The sequence below is a fragment of the Macaca fascicularis genome, chromosome 16, assembly GCF_037993035.2.
Source record: "Macaca fascicularis isolate 582-1 chromosome 16, T2T-MFA8v1.1".
NCBI classification, from domain to species: Eukaryota; Metazoa; Chordata; class Mammalia; order Primates; family Cercopithecidae; genus Macaca; species Macaca fascicularis.
Genome location: NC_088390.1, coordinates 64366501 through 64382203, shown reverse-complemented (window position 1 = coordinate 64382203; position 15703 = coordinate 64366501). Strand labels below are relative to the sequence as shown.

Here is a 15703-nt window from a genome sequence, read left to right as displayed (position 1 = left end):
CTCTTGTCTCCACACATGAAGAGAAAACTCACAGGCCCTGTAGGGCTGGACCCTACGAGTCAGATGCGGTATGAAGTTGGCTGCATTCAAGTTTACTGTGTTTAGGTCACTATATAGAGTCTGATGACTTTTCCATTCACTTGGCTTAGTCAGATGTGGTATGAAGGCCGCTGCACTCAAGTTGACCTTGTGTACATCACTATCCAGAGTCTCACTACTTTTTCAATCACTTGGTTTACTCCGATGCCATATGAAGATCACTACATTCAGGTTCGCCCTGTGTACATCACTATCCAACATCTGACTACTGTTCCATTCACTTAGTTCAATCAGGTGCGATATGAAGATTGCTGCATTGAAGTTTACCATGGATTGGCCAGGCATGGTGGCTCACACCCATAACCCCAGCACTCTGGGAGGCCAAGGCGGGTGGACTGCCGGAGCTCAGGAGTTCAAGCAAAGGTCATGCCACTGCACTCCAGCCTGGGCAACAGACTGAGACTGCGTCTCCAAAATAAAGTAAAATAAAATAAAAAATAAATGAAATGGTAAAGTTGGCATCTCAAGTAGGTGGGAAAAGGCAAATTATTCCGTAAATGGTACTGAGACAACAGTGTAACCATCCTCTGGGGAAACACTGATAAAGTTCAGTCACACTTTCATCTGAATATCGGGAAAATTTTTAAACTATGGAGTCCCTGAGTTCCAGGCTGCAGTGAGCTATGACAGGGCCCCTGTACTCCAGCCTGAGTGACAGAGTGAGACCCTGTGTTTAAAAAAAAGAAACAAAGGTCAGGCAATATTTGGAGGGTATTTTTTTTTTCTTTTCAATTGATATACCGTAGGGCCATGTTGCCCAGGCTGATCTCCCTGGACTCAAGCGATTCTCTGACAGGACCACAGGTGTACACCAGTGAGCCTGGCTTTGTCACTTTTCTTTGTAGGGAAGAGTATAAATATATACAAATTCACAGATAAATTGTACTATGTAGTAAAGGTGGCATCTCAAGTTGCTGGGAGGAGACAGAACTGGCTATTCATGGTAGGCTTCATGGACACGCAATCCATGAGTTCAAAAGAGCCCAATTTGGGGTTTAGTGCTGTGTGTTCATGTCTTTTTTATTTTTATTTTTATTTTTATTTTTAGATGGAGTTTCACTCTACCCAGGCTGGAGTGCAGTGGCACAAACACAGCTCGCTATAGCCTCAATCTCCTAAGCTCAAGAGATCCTCCTGCCTCAGTCTCCTGAGTACCTGGAACCACAGGTGCAGACCACCATGTCCAGAAAATTCTTTAAGTTGTTGTAGAGAAGGAAGCTCACTCTCTGCCCAGGCTGGTCTGAAACTCCTGAGCTCAAGTAATCCTCTTGCCTTGGTCTCTTAAAATGCTAGGGTTATAGGCGTGAGCCATCACATAAGATTAAAAAGTATGTATTTACTTTTTAATCTTATAATTAATATATCTTTTTTTATTATACTTTAAGTTCTAGGGTACATGTGCACAACGTGCAGATTTGTTACATATGAATACATGTGCCTGTTGGTATGCTGCACCCGTTAACTCGTCATTTACATTAGGTATATCTCCTAATGGTATCCCTCCCCTCTCCTCCCATCCCACTACAGGCCCCAGTGTGTGATGTTCCCCGCTGTGTGTCCAAATGTTTTCATTGTTCAATTCCCGCCAATGAGTGAGAACATGCGGTGTTTGGTTTTCTGTCCTTGCAATAGTTTGCTCAGAATGATGATTTCCAGCTTCATCTATGTCCCTACAAAGGACATGAACTCATCCTGTTTTGCGCCCCGCCAAGTATTTAATTTGATGATGTGAAGACAAAAAACAACCTTCCATGGAAAAAAACAAAAATACCATGCTCACACATACATAAAAACACCAAACAAGCAACAAACTAAAAGAGAAGATGTGCAACCCAAACCCCAGGAGAAGTACTTATCTTGCTGATATATAAAGAGCTCAGAGAAATAATTACATAAAAGACCAAGCTTACAGAAGAAAACAATGATCAAAGGTTAAGCACGGTTCCCAGAAAAGAAAAAGTGGTTCTTTGGCAAACATAGAAAAATATAAACCACTGAGATACAACTTTTCCATTAAGAGATTGGTGATTTCCGTAACTGTGATACGATGCTGTGCTGGCGAGCCTGGGGACATGCGCACAGCTTGATAGCTCTAGTGGTGTCCTTAGAGCCACTGTCCTGTAGCAGTCAGAAATTCCCAAACCCCTTGCACAATGGTGAAGCACCATGGTGATGTCACAGGTACCCAGAGGAGTCCTGACTGCCGCACAGCCATGTCCTGGCGCCACCTCACCTTTCCAAGCACTTTGGTCTGTCCACATCGATTGGAGTCAGCTTGGGATAATCACATTAACTCTCAGAGCTGATGTGTGAACCAGAAAGCAGAGTCTTAGTTTGCAGTGAGAAAAATTCCTTTCCAATGGCCAGTACCCTCTTGCCTACCACCCAGAGCATCCTCTTCTCAGGGAAACCTTACTAGTGGGCAGAATATGGTCTGATAAACACAGAACTGAGCAGAGATGATGGGAGTGGGGAGGCATCAAGGGCCACGTCGGGTGCAGGCTAAGCACATTATACACATTGTCTCGTTGGACCCTCATTTATTTCATTCAGCAAATGCTTATTAAATGTGAGCATCAAACAAAATCTCAACCAATTATGTATATTTGTGAATATAGCTAGATATCTATGTATATGTGTATATATGACAGATGATGAAAAATGGTATGGACACAAATAAAGCTAGGAAAGCAGGATAGGAAGCAGCAATGCCCAGGGTGGGTAGGGGAAGACTCTTCTTTGCAGCGCTGTAGAAAGCGTACTATCTCCATTTGACAGATGAGAAGTGATTTTCCCTAGTGCACACATAAGGCTTTCCTTCCTCTAGGCCTGGCATTTCCACAAGAAGCTTCCCAACTACCCAAATCAGAGAGGTGTCATCCTTATCCCCATGCTACAATTGCAAACCATGAGACTGCATATGGTTAACAGGTGGCTTGGGTTCAAATGCTGACCTTGCTTCCTTTTAGGCAAGTTGCTTAGCCTCTCTGAATGTCACTCTACAACAGTGCTGTTCCCTAGAAATACGTAGTCACGTGTAACTTTAAATGTTGCAGTAGCCTTATTTTTGAAATAAGAACAAACAAGGAAATTAATTTCATTTAACTCAGCATATACAAAATATCACTTCAACACGTAACTAACTACTTTGGAAGGATGGGGCAGGAGTATCACTTGAGGCCAAGAGTTCCAGGCAAAACTAGGCAACATAGGAAGACCGTGTCTCCATAAGAATTAAAAAACGGGTCAGGCGCAGTGGCTCATGACCGTAATCCCAGCACTTTGGGAGGCCAAGGCAAAAGGTCAGGAGTTAGAGACCAGCCTGGCCAACATGGTGAAACCACATCTCTACTATAAATACAAAAAACTAGCCATGCATGGTGGCACGTGCCTGTAATCCCAGCTACTCGGGAGGCTGAGGCAGCAGAATTATTTGAACCCGGGAGGCAGAGGTTGCAGTGAGCCAAGATCACACCACTACATGCCAGCCTATGTGACACAGCAAGACTCTGTATCACAAAAACATAAATAAATAAAAAACTTAGTTCAGGACCAGTGGCTTAGGACCGTAATCCTAGCATGTTGGCAGGCCGAGGCAGGTGGATCACTTGAGGTCAGGAGTTCAAGACCAGCCTAACCAACAAGATGAAAGCCAACCTGTACTAAAAATACATGAATTAACTGAGTCTGGTGACCCGCACCTATAATCCTAGCTACTCGAGAGGTTGTGGCAAGAGAATCGCTTGAAACTGGGAGGCGGAGGTTGAAATGAGCCCAGATCGCCCCATCATACTTCAGACTGGGCAACAAGAGTGAAATTCCATGTCACAAAAAAAAAAAAAAAAAGGCTCACGCCTGTAATCCCAGCACTTTGGGAGGCCGAGGCGGGCGGATCACAAGGTCAGGAGATCGAGACCATCCTGGCTAACACAGTGAAACACCGTCTCTACTAAAAATACAAAAAATTAGCTGGGCGTGGTTGCGGGCGCCTGTGGTCCCAGCTACTCGGGAGGCTGAGGCAGGAGAATGCCGTGGGCCCAGGAGGCGGAGCTTGCAGTGAGCCAAGATCACACAACTGCACTGCAGCCTGGGCGACAGAGCGAGACTCCGTCTCAAAAAAAAAAAAAAAAAAAATCTTAGTATGGGTACAGTGGCGCATGGTTGTAATCTCAGCACTTTGGGAGGCCGAGGTGGATGGATCACTTGCGGTCAGCAGTTCCAGACCAGCCTGGCCAACAAGGTGAAACCCAATCTGTACTAAAAATACAAGAATTGGATGGGTGTGGTGACCTGTTCCTGCGTTCCCAGCTATTAAAGAGGCGTGGCACCAGAATCATTTGAACCCGGGAGGCAGAATTTGCAATGAGCTGAGATCTCATCACTGAACTTCACCCTGGGCCACAGAGCATGGCTATATCTAAAAAAAAAGAAAAACAAATAGGCCAGGTGCAGTGGCCCACGCATGTAATCTCAACACATTGGGAGGCTGACGCGGGCAGATCACCTGAGGTCGGGAGTTTCAGACCAGCCTGACCAACATATAGAAACCCCATATCTCATAGAAATACAAAATCAGCCGGGCATAGTGGCCCATGCCTATAATCCCAGCTACTGGGAAGGCTGAGGCAGGAGAATCACGGAAACCCAGAAGGTGGAGGATGCGGTGAGCTGAGATGGCTCCATTGGGCTCCAGTCTGGGCAACAGCAGCAAAACGGTCTCAAAAAAACAAACAAAAACAAAAAAGGCCAGGCACAGTGGCTCAGGTCCATAATCCCAACACTTTGGGAGGCTGAGGCGAGTGGATCACCTAGGGTCAGGAGTTCGAGACCAGCCTGACCAACATAGTGAAAGCCCATCTCTATTAAGAATACAAAAACAGGCCAGGCGCGGTGGCTCAAGCCTGTAATCCCAGCACTTTGGGAGGCTGAGACGGGCGGATCACGAGGTCAGGAGATCGAGACCATCCTGGCTAACACGGTGAAACCCAGCCTCTACTAAAAATTACAAAAAACTAGCCGGGCGAGGTGGCGGGCGCCTGTAGTCCCAGCTACTCGGGAGGCTGAGGCAGGAGAATGGCGTAAACCCGGCAGGCGGAGCTTGCAGTGAGCTGAGATCCGGCCACTGCACTCCAGCCTGGGCGACAGAGCGAGACTCCGTCTCAAAAAAAAAAAAAAAAAAAAAAGAATACAAAAACATTATCAGGGCGTGATGGTGGGCGCCTGTTATCCTAGCTACCAAGAAGGCTGAGGGAGGAGAATAACTTGAAACCGGTAGGCAGAGATGGCAGTGAGCCAAAACTGCGCCATTGCACTCCAGCCAGGGCGACAGAGCAACAATCCACTTGAAAAAAACCAAATATATATGTATGATATACGTATATGTATGTATACATACAATATATACACATATATGTCACATATAAAGATAAAATTAGCCAGGCATGGTGGGAGGCTGAGGGAGGAGAATTGCTTGAGCTCAGGAGTGGAAGGTTTCAGTGAACTGGAATCCCTCAACTACACTCTAACCTGGGCAAACGGGTGAGTCGCTGTCAAAAAGGAAAACAATAGTAAACAACATAAAATTTATTTTTGAGAGTTTTAATCATTTTATATTGTTTTCTAAATCCCATGTGTATTTTAAACTTACAACACAGAAGCATTAGAATTGACCAACATTCGAGATAACGCGCCTAAAGCCCTCAGCCCTCAGCTCTCCGCCGAAGTTGGGTTAGGAAGGAGGAAGGGAGAGGTAAATGCTGACCCCGCAGGCGGCAGTCTGTGCCTCGGAGAGAAACTTTATCGCAACCTTGCCGGGGGCCTTGACGGCCATCCTCCCGCAAGAGCACCCCGGCAGTCACCCCTGCCCTCTGGTGTCCTGCCACCCCGAGCCCGACCTTCCCCCTTTACCCCCGCGCGGGGCCAGTAACCTCCTAACTGCGTCTTCTCTGTTTCGGGCTGTCGTGCTCATCACGTTTGCGTCGTTTCTTCGCTCCACAAACGTTTACTGAGCGCCTTCCACACGCCAGGCACCAGACTAGCGCCGGCAAACGGGGATAAGTACTGGGGAGGGGTCCCAGCCCTCAGTGATGGGATTTCAGAGGGGGAGATAAAGGATTGCCCAGAAGGGTGGTGAGTGGAATAGTTGATATAAACAACGGGGGTGCGACGAAATACATAGGAGGGCTGCTAGTCACGTATGGGGTGAGTGCCCAGGGCCCTTAATTAAGGGAGGCTTCCTGGACGGGTGACACCCAAGCGGAGTCCTGACAACCTGCGTCAGGAGTAGCCAGGCGAGGAGGAGGTGAAAGGAATCCACGTCCCGAGCAGAGAGGCAGCTTTCCCTGCACAGCACAGGACACGGTCCGTGCACAGAAGCCACAGGAGACGCAGGCACAGGGGCTGGGGAGAATCCTTGCCGGGCCCTCGCCATCCACGCGCCGCCTCCCTCTGCCGGGTGTCTGGTGTCAGCCTCCCGCCCGGCAGAGGAACTCCAGCCCCTGCTCCCGGAAGCGCCTCCAGGCCTTCGGCTTCCCTGACTCGGAATGGGCCCCTCGTCCGGCGGGTACGAGGCCGGTCTCCCCGCCCGCTGGTGACGAAGTAAAGGCCCGGCGCCGCCCGGGCTCCTGCCCTGGGACCTCGTCTTTCTCCAGGAAAAGGTGGACCGCTCTCCGCCGAGCGGTCTCTTCCACAGACCCCTCTCGCCTTCGCCCCCAGTCTCCTTCGGTTCTGTCTTGGCGCTGGCTGGGTAGAAACCAGGAAGTCGCCCCCAGCGGAGCCCCGGCTCCCCGAGGCAGAGGCGGCCCCGGGGGCGGAGTCAACCGCGGAGGCCGCGCCCTCCGTGAAAGGGCGGGGTATGCAAATTCGAAATGAAAGCCCGGGAACGCCGGATCCAAGCACGGGTGTAAGATTTCCCTTTTCAAAGGTGGAGAATAAGAAATGAGCCCGAGTGTGTAACGGCGTCCATAGTGGGGTGGACGAGACAGAGGGGATGGGGCAAGGAGCGCGGGTGGGGCTCTCACCGCGACTTGAATGTGGATGAGAGTGGGACGGTGACGGCGGGCGCGAAGGCGACGGCATCGCTTCTCGGCCTTTTGGCTAAGATCAAGTGTAGTATCTGTTCTTATCAGTTTAATATCTGATACGTCCTCTATCCGAGGACAATATATTAAATGGATTTTTGGAGCAGGGAGATGGAATAGGAGCTTGCTCCGTCCACTCCACGCATCGACCTGGTATTGCAGTACCTCCAGGAACGGTGCACCCCCTCCGGGGATACAACGCGTTTGCTAAAAGTAGAAGGGGCGAGAGAGAGCATGGGCGGGGCGGCTTGCACGCCAAGCGTGTGTGATACGCCGTCTTGCCGGTTCAACTGCTCGTTGGAGTACCGTGGGGTTTCTGACCTGCGGGCGGCAGACGGTAGGCCTTGCTCCCTGGCACGCTTCCATTTACGCTGTGACTGCAGCGTTTTGGGAAGGCTACGACCCCCCCGCAGCCGACTGACTACTCCTTTGGAGGACGTTAGATCTCAGCTTGGCAGTCGAGTGGTGGTGACCTTTTAAGGGAATGGGATCCACCCGGAATTGAACTCACTCCCTTCCTTCCTCTCTCTCTCTCTCTCTCTCTCTCTCTCTCTCTCTGTCTCTCTCTATGTCTCTCTCTCTGTCTCCCCCCCCTCCTTTTTGGTATCCCCCCTCCGCCCCCCCACAAGTTCTGGGGTGCATGTGCAGGACGTGCACGTTTGGAACATAGGTGTACGTGTGCCACGGTGCTCTGCTGCACCTATCAACCAGTCATCTAGGTTTGAAGCCCTGCATGCGTTGGGTATTTGTTCGAATGCTCTCTCTCCCCTTGCACCCCACGCCCCGCCAGGGCCCGGTGTGTGATGTTCCCCTTCCTGTGTCCATGTGTTCTCACCGTTCAACTCCCACTTAGGAGTTTGGGTTTCGGTTCCTGTGTCAGTCTGCTGAGAATGAAGGACATGAACTCATCCTTTTTTATGGCTGCCTAGTAATTCCATGGTGTATACGTGCCACGTTTTCCTTATCCAGCCTATCGTTGATGGGCATTCGAGTTGGTTCCAAGTCTTTGCTACTGTAAATCAACATACGTGTCCATGTGTCCTTCTAGTAGGAAGTTCTTCCTCTTCGGCCCGCTGAGTAGCTGGCACTTGAAGGCAGGTGCCAACGCACCGGCGACACGCTTCCGTGTTTGCCCAGGAAAAACTGCGGTGCAGGTAATATAAGCCATGTATCGGGGCAGTCCAAGCATCGTGGCTCCGCCGTTCATGCTTGATGCATCTGTAGGCTCCGTTCTAGGTATGCACATCGTTTACGGGATCAGCCACCGGCAGTTGCCTTGCAACCGTGATGACAAATCTCTGCCGGCTCTTTTGGGTCTCATCCCTGTATCTATAAATTGCATCCCAACATAAAGATCGGAATGTTCCTTTTGCTGGCCCAATCTCTCACCCTTTCCAAACTCCAGAAATCTTGTCTGTCCTCCGCAAAACTCCCCCTGCTTCTTTCTCTGAAGGCGGTCTTCAGGCCGGGCACACTGGGAGGATCGCCGGAGCCCGGAAGGCCGCAGCGAGGTGAGGTGAGATCACACCATTGCACTGCAGCCCCGGCTGCAGAGCCGGAGCCCCGTCTCGAAACAAACAAACAAACACACACACAAAAAGAAAGAGCCCAGGCAACCTAGTGAAACCCTGTTCGGGCTGGGGCGTATCTGCACCCCAGCTATTCCAGAGGCTGAGGCAGGAGGATGGATGGAGGCTGGGAGGTGGGTGCTGCACTGAGCAGTGACTGCACCGCTGCACTCCAGCCTGGGTGACAGAGCCAGACCCCATCCCAAATCAATAAACATAAAAATAAAGGAACCAGTTTGTAGAAAGCGGGAGAGGGTCCCATTGAACTTCAAGCCTTCAGGCTACAGCTGCGGCTGGACAGGTTGGAGCAGCAGGCTGGAGCAGTGGCCATCTTGGCAGGGATCATTGACCCTGATCTATCATCGGGAGGAGGAAGAGCTGATCTCATGCAGGGAGGGCAGGTGGACTACGTGTGGACTCTGGTGATCTGTTTGGGTGCCAGGTGTTGCTCCCAGGGCCACCTGTAACTGTGAATGTGCGGGAACCCTGACTTGAGAAGGGCGTGGCCACGGCGAGCCTCGGCCCCTCAGGGATGAGAGTTTGGTTCACGGTACCCAGGGAAACCACCAGCATCGGCAGTGGTGATAGCTGAGGAGGAGGGGGGATTTGGAGGAGAGACACAGGATGAGTAGCAGGGGCAGCCCTGTGATCAACAACTGCTGCAAGAGGGGCTGTTTGTTCGACTCACTAGTCTTCTGCGGCTCTATGCAGTACTGAAGAGCAGAAGACAGAAGACACAAAGACCACAAAAATTAGCCGGGCGTGGTGCTGTGCGTCCATAATCCCAGCTACTCGGGAGGCTGAGACAGGAGAATCGCTTGAACCCGGGCGGCGGAAGTTTCAGCGAGCCTAGATCACGCCATTCCAGTCCAACCTGAGCATTCGAGCGAGACTCTTATCTCAGAAAATAAAGACAGAATTAAAGAGCCCGGTGCGGTGGCTTACATCTGTGATCCCAGCGCTTTGGGAGGCCCAGGCGGGCGGATCGCCTGAGGTCAGGAGCTCGAGACCAGCCTGGCCAACGTGGCGAAAGCCCCGGAAAAATACAAAAATCAGCCAGGCGTGGTGGCGTACGCCTGTAATCCCAGTTACCCGGGAGGCTGACGCAGGAGAATCGCTGGAACCCGGGAGGTAGAGGCTGGACTGAGCTGAGATGGTGCCACTGCACTCCAGCCTGAGTGACAGAGCAAGACTTTGTCTCAAGAAAACACAAAACAAAACAAAACAAAACAAAACAAAAACAAACAAACAGCAACAAAAAAGCCGGGCGCGGTGGCTCACGCCTGTAATCCCAACACTTTGGGAGGCGGCAGCTGGGCAGATCACCAGAGGTAGGGAGTTGGAGACCAGCCTGACCAACATGGAGAAAGCCCGTCTGTACTAAAAGTACAAACTTAGCCGGGCGTGGTGGCGCATGCCTGTAGTCCCAGCTACTCGGGAGGCTGAGGCAGGAGAATCGCTTGAACCCGGGAGGCGGAGGGTGCGGTGAGCCCAGATCGCGCCATTGGACTCCAGCCTGGGTAACAAGAGCGGAACCTCCGTCAGAAAAAAGAAAAAAAAAAAAGAAAAAAAAAAATGTGAGAGTTGTACTCATCCTGTCTTCAAAATCCCATGTGTATTTGACACTTTACAGCACAGCTCCATTAGAACTGACCACATTTCCAGGGCTCCCTAGATACCTGTGGCTAGCGGCTGCCATAGTGCACTGCGCTGGGCAGTAGAATGGGGGATGACAAGACAGGGCGGCGGAGATTGGGATGGCGTGAAATGAGGGAAACACTCGCCGGTGGGAGAAAGCAGAATAGTAAGGGGGCACCGAAAGATTCAGTAGTCCACGTGAATATCTTGATTATCTTGTAATCGAGATAATGTGGGGTCCAGCTCTACCGGGTCTGTGGGTTTTCTCTTCGTGTGCGGAGACGAGAGATCGTAGAAATAAAGACGCAAGACAAAGAGATAGGAAGAAAGACAGCTGGGCCCGGGAGACCACTGCCACCAAAGCGCGGAGACCGTAGTGGCCCCCAGTGCCTGGACGGCGCTGCTATTTATTGTATTCAAGGCAAGGGGGCAGGGTAAGGAGTGTGAGTCATCTCAGATGATTGATTGATAGGTCACGCGAGTCACGTGTCCACGGGACAGGGGGGCCTTTCCCTTTGTGGTAGCCGAGGTGGAGAGGGAGGACAGCAAACGTCAGCATTTCTTCTATGCACTTATCAGAAAGATCAAAGACTTTAGTCCTTTTACTAATTCTGCCACTGCTCTCTTCTAAGAACTCAAAAGGAGGAGCCAGGTGTACAGGCGGAACGTGAAAGTGAACACGGAGCGTGACCGCTGAAGCACAGCATCCCAGGGAGACGTTTAAGCCTCCGGACGACTGCGGGCACGCCTGGCTAATGTCAGGCCCTCCCACAAGAGGTGGTGGAGCAGAGTGTTCTCTAACTCCCCTGGAGAAACGGAGATTCCCTTTCCCGGTGTGCTAAGTAACGGGTGCCTTCCCAGGCACTGGCGCTACCGCTACACCAAGGAGCCCTCAAGCGGCTTTTATCTGGGCGTGACCGAGGGCTCACACTCTTGTCTTCTGGTCACCTCTCACTGTGTCCCTTCCGCTCCTAACTCTGTATGGCCTGGTTTTTCCTAGGTTATAATAAGAGAACGGAGATTATTGTAATCACAGAACAGAGAGTCATACTACAAACTAATGATTAACACTGTTCACATATAATCATATCTGTATCCTATTTCTAGTATCACTTTTCTTATTCTAATTATTTTCTTTATTATACTGGAACAGCTTGTGGCTTCAGCCTCTTGCCTCGGCACCTGGCTGTCTTACCGCCCCCATCGCCCCCCTTTTTATTGACCAGGATCGTCACTGCCATCATTGCTTGTCGTTGACTTCAGACTTGTCCTCGGACCCCTCGGAGACATCTGCAGACTAAAAGCAGCCAACATAAACGTACCGACGTTAATAATGCCAAAGACAACAGTGGTCTTCTGAGGGGTTTGATCCATTTAAAGGGATTTGGATCAGATAACCCTTTGGTTATTCCTTCAAAGATGTCTGATCCAGGAATGGTAGTTAAGTGAGCCTGCGAGTCCTCAAAAATTTGTTCTTTAAGTTTTGAGATACCTAACGTTAGGTTATCATCCCAGGCTTTTAAATTTAAGTCTCATGACTTTTTCCAGCTATGCTGATCTTTATTATAAGCATAAGGCCTTATGTAATAATCAGAAGTATTCCAATCACATTGTAATTGCATACGGTGTTCCAAATTCATAACTCTATCTCCCAGCCATATCATACTCTGGCGGAGATCATTAATTTGATTAGCCAATTTTTGATCAGCCTGAGCCTGAGAATTCCGGAGTCTAGTGGAGTTTTTCTGCCATGCTTCCACATATTGAGCGGTCTGGACAGAATTGTGGATAGCAAGTCCAGCGGCCGCTGCTGTGGCAGTAACCGCAATTAATCCCGCAATGACTGCAGTAAGAGTAAAGAGGAACCTCTTAGTTGTCTGAAGGGTACGTCTAAGAACTTCATTGACTATGTGAATAGAGGGAGAAGACTCCCATGGACGGTGTAAGGAAACTGGTATCCATACGCCCTCCCTAGCCCTCACCAGGAGAATACTTGTTCTGGGATCAAAAGGGGCATCAATACATGTGATGAGTTTGCAGTCATCACATTCTATAGTTTGTCTATTGGGAGTGACATTTATAATTCCAACTAACAGCATATAAGGGGGTTATCCCTTGTAGGCTCCTGATAGGTATTACCTGTTCTGACATTACAGTGACTTTAAATATGGGTGTTTTGGTATTGGTGGGAGAGATTTGGTAGGTAGGGTCCCATAGTCTGATTCCGGTCGTGGCCGCAGCTAATTTCCGTAATCGAGGATGTTCTGGGGCAACAATAGGATGAATCGTTTTTGGTCTAGGAGGAACGATTCCTGAGTCCATCCATTTGAATGGGTAAGGAGACACCCATTCCCTCAACCTGCAGGACTGCCATCCGTCTCGTACGCGATGTATCAAATAATTGAACTCAGAGCATTGGGTATTTTGGCCGGAGTAGTTCCGCCAATAATACCCTCTTGGAGCCCAGTCAATAACAGCTCCTGTAACTAGGCTCCGTAACACTACGTACGGCTTTTGGAGCATTACAGTCATTCCATATGATTGAGTTCCCTAAACAAGTTCCCTCGGTAGGTTCTCTTGAACAGTCTGGCAGTCCTTTTGTTGTATTATTTTTGGTGGTGACGGGAACTCTCCATTCCTCATGAGGATTAAGTTCAACAGCCATGATCTGAAAAGAATTACTACTGAACACATGATGTACTTCATAAGAATCATTACTAGAGGATGGTACGGTCCACATCCAATTTTGATTAGAGAAAGCCAAGCAGCCAGGTGACATTGCTATGCACAATGGCGGGAATTTATATCCAGTTGACAAATTAAACTGCATACCCTTTTCCTCTGGTTGAGCGGGAAACCTGTCATCGTTAGGGACTGGTATAAGTGCGCTATTACTAGTATACAGGCAGCATTTGCGAAGCTGTTGAATGACCTCATCATTTAGTATAGTTTGATTTGTAGTTGCAGGCCATTGTCCCCTTCCCAATAACTGGTCAGCTGCAACATTAACAGGAGGATTAGAGCCTTGATTAAGCTGAACTCGATCCTGGACAGCATCGACCCACCAAGTCCCGAATTGTAAATATTGGGATTTAGATAATACCGATTTTGCTAGAATTTACCAATCATAAGGCACCAAACTGCTGTTTATCTTCTGCGAGGGCTTTTAATGTGGACCGGACAAAAGGGGAGTTGGTGCCGTATTGCTTCACTGATTCTTTGAAATCTTTGAGGAATTTAGAAGAAAAACTTTCCCAAGAAGCAGGGCGTAGCTGGACCTGGCCTGGATGAAGAGGATCTGGTTGGACTACTGCCCGGACTGCAGGTACACCTGGAACTGGCTGCGCCGCAGGCAGTTGTGGAGCCTGGTGATTTGCCTGAGGAGCCTGACTGTCAGGCTGCGGAGCTTGAGGAGCCTGAGGAGCCGCGGGCTCAGCCACCTGCTGGGCAGGATCAGCGGGCTGTGGCTGATCCTGTGCCTCAGGGACGGGGGCGGCAGGCATCGGAGGTTGTAAAATTACAGGAAATTGCCAGGCTTCGGGATCCCCGTATTCCCTTGCCTGAGAGATGGCCCTCATAAGAGGAGTATCATTTTAAGGAATGTATGTGATTTGTTGCTCGTGAGCGGCCATGGTGGTGGCGGCAACCGCAGTGGTGACCGGACCAGAAGCAGAAAAGAAATGAGGGTTTTGAATAGAGGAAGAATTGAGAACCTGTAAGCCAGGTGGAGGCGCGAGTACCTGCTGAGCAGGTCTTTCAGGGGCCTGAAGACCAGGCTGCCGGCGGTAACTGCAGGACAGGCTTCAAGCGAGCCTGATACTCCGAAGGAGAAGCAGAAGTGAGAGATGGATAACCGGGTTGAGTAGGGATAGGGTTGAGGGCCTCGTTACCGGGCCGAACGGGCGGAAGGTGGAGAGGCCTGCGGCAGGTGGAGAGCCCTGCGGCAGGGCTGAACAGAGACAGTGTTGAGAGCCTCACTGGCGGGCTGAACAGGCGGAAGGTGGAGGGCCCTGCGGCAGGGCTGAACAGAGACAGTGTTGAGAGCCTCATTCGCGGGCTGAGAATTGAGAGCCTCCGTACCAGGCTGCATAGAAACGTAGTTTAGAGCCTCTTTTTCAGGCTGTATAGCCTCATTTCCGGGCTGTGTAGATGGAAGGTGGGGGGCCCTGTAGCAGGGCTGAGGAAAGATAGGAGGGTCCGGCCACGACGACGGCTGTGGATAGTATATTTCGGTTGGATTCTGCTGGTTGGCGGCGAGGACATCATTTGAAAGTTCATCGTAAAGTGATGATGGGGGCACGGCAGGCTCTGGTGTGGGCGGCGGGGCCCAAGGAATGTCAGAATGGAGGTCCGTCTGTAGAATCACGGCCTCAATCTGTGCAGTATCCTCAGGGGAAAGAGAACTGAGAATTTCCTCAACCTCCTCAGAGGAGAGGAAAGAGGGATCAGCCTCCACGTTGTCCACGCGAGTCTGCAAGGAGTCTAGGACAGAGCGAACCGAAGCCCAGACTGGCCAAATAGTGGGCGGAATAACGTGTCCCCCTTTATGAGCAATTTTAAATTGTCGGCCAATTTCATCCCAATGTTTGAGTTCTAAAGTTCCCTCAGTAGCAAACCAAGGGTAAAGGAGATCTACGACCTCGAACTGGTTTAATTCACTTATTAGTAGAAACTTTTACACCTCCGTCTTTAAGCAGAGTCTTTATAACATTTAAATAAGCCGAGTACTTGGTACCGGCCTGTCCCATGGTGTCCCCGGGATACTCTGAGTGCCCAAGCTTACCGCCCAGCCTATTGACCGCAAGCCTCAGGAATCTGTCGTCGGTAGTCCTCCGCTGAGTTCCGCGCTCAAAGTGCACCTTCACACAGCGAGAGAGAAATCCTCGTTGGGTGCCAGATGTAGGGTCCAGCCCTACGGGGCCTGTGGGTTTTCTCTTCGTGTGCGGAGGCGAGAGATCGTAGAAATAAAGACACAAGACACAGAGACAGGATGAAAGACAGCTGGGCCCGGGGGACCACTGCCACCAAGCGCGGAGACCGGTAGTGGCCCCGAATGCCTGGACGGGCTGCTCTTTATTGTATTCGAGGCAAGGGGGCAGGGTAAGGGGTGTGAGTCATCTCAAATGATTGAGAGGTCACGCGAGTCACGTGTCCACTGGACAGGGGGTCTTTCCCTTTGTGACAGCCGAGGCGGAGAGGGAGGACGGCATAGGTCAGCATTTCTTCTACGCACTTATCAGAAGGATCAAAGACTTTAGTACTTTTACTAATTCTGCTACTGCTATCTTCTAAGAACTTAAAAGGAGGAGCCAGGTGTAC

At 50.3% G+C, this 15703-nt stretch overlaps 2 long non-coding RNA genes and 1 other non-coding gene across 3 annotated transcripts; 2 read left to right on the top strand and 1 right to left on the bottom strand.

Annotated features, from left to right (window-relative positions):
• Positions 1-7174: 7174 nt before the first annotated feature.
• Positions 7175-7365, top strand: LOC123569663 (U2 spliceosomal RNA). The gene has a single exon (XR_006693468.1). It is a non-coding gene; the product is annotated as a U2 spliceosomal RNA (small nuclear RNA).
• LOC141408824 (uncharacterized) lies at positions 7175-9798 on the top strand. The gene is made up of 2 exons (XR_012425899.1): positions 7175-7515; positions 8230-9798. It is a non-coding gene; the product is annotated as an uncharacterized lncRNA (long non-coding RNA).
• A 1362-nt stretch (positions 9799-11160) lies between these two features.
• LOC141408827 (uncharacterized) lies at positions 11161-15302 on the bottom strand. Its single transcript, XR_012425902.1, has 2 exons — positions 15168-15302; positions 11161-11380 (listed from the first exon to the last, which is right to left on the bottom strand). It is a non-coding gene; the product is annotated as an uncharacterized lncRNA (long non-coding RNA).
• Positions 15303-15703: the final 401 nt, after the last annotated feature.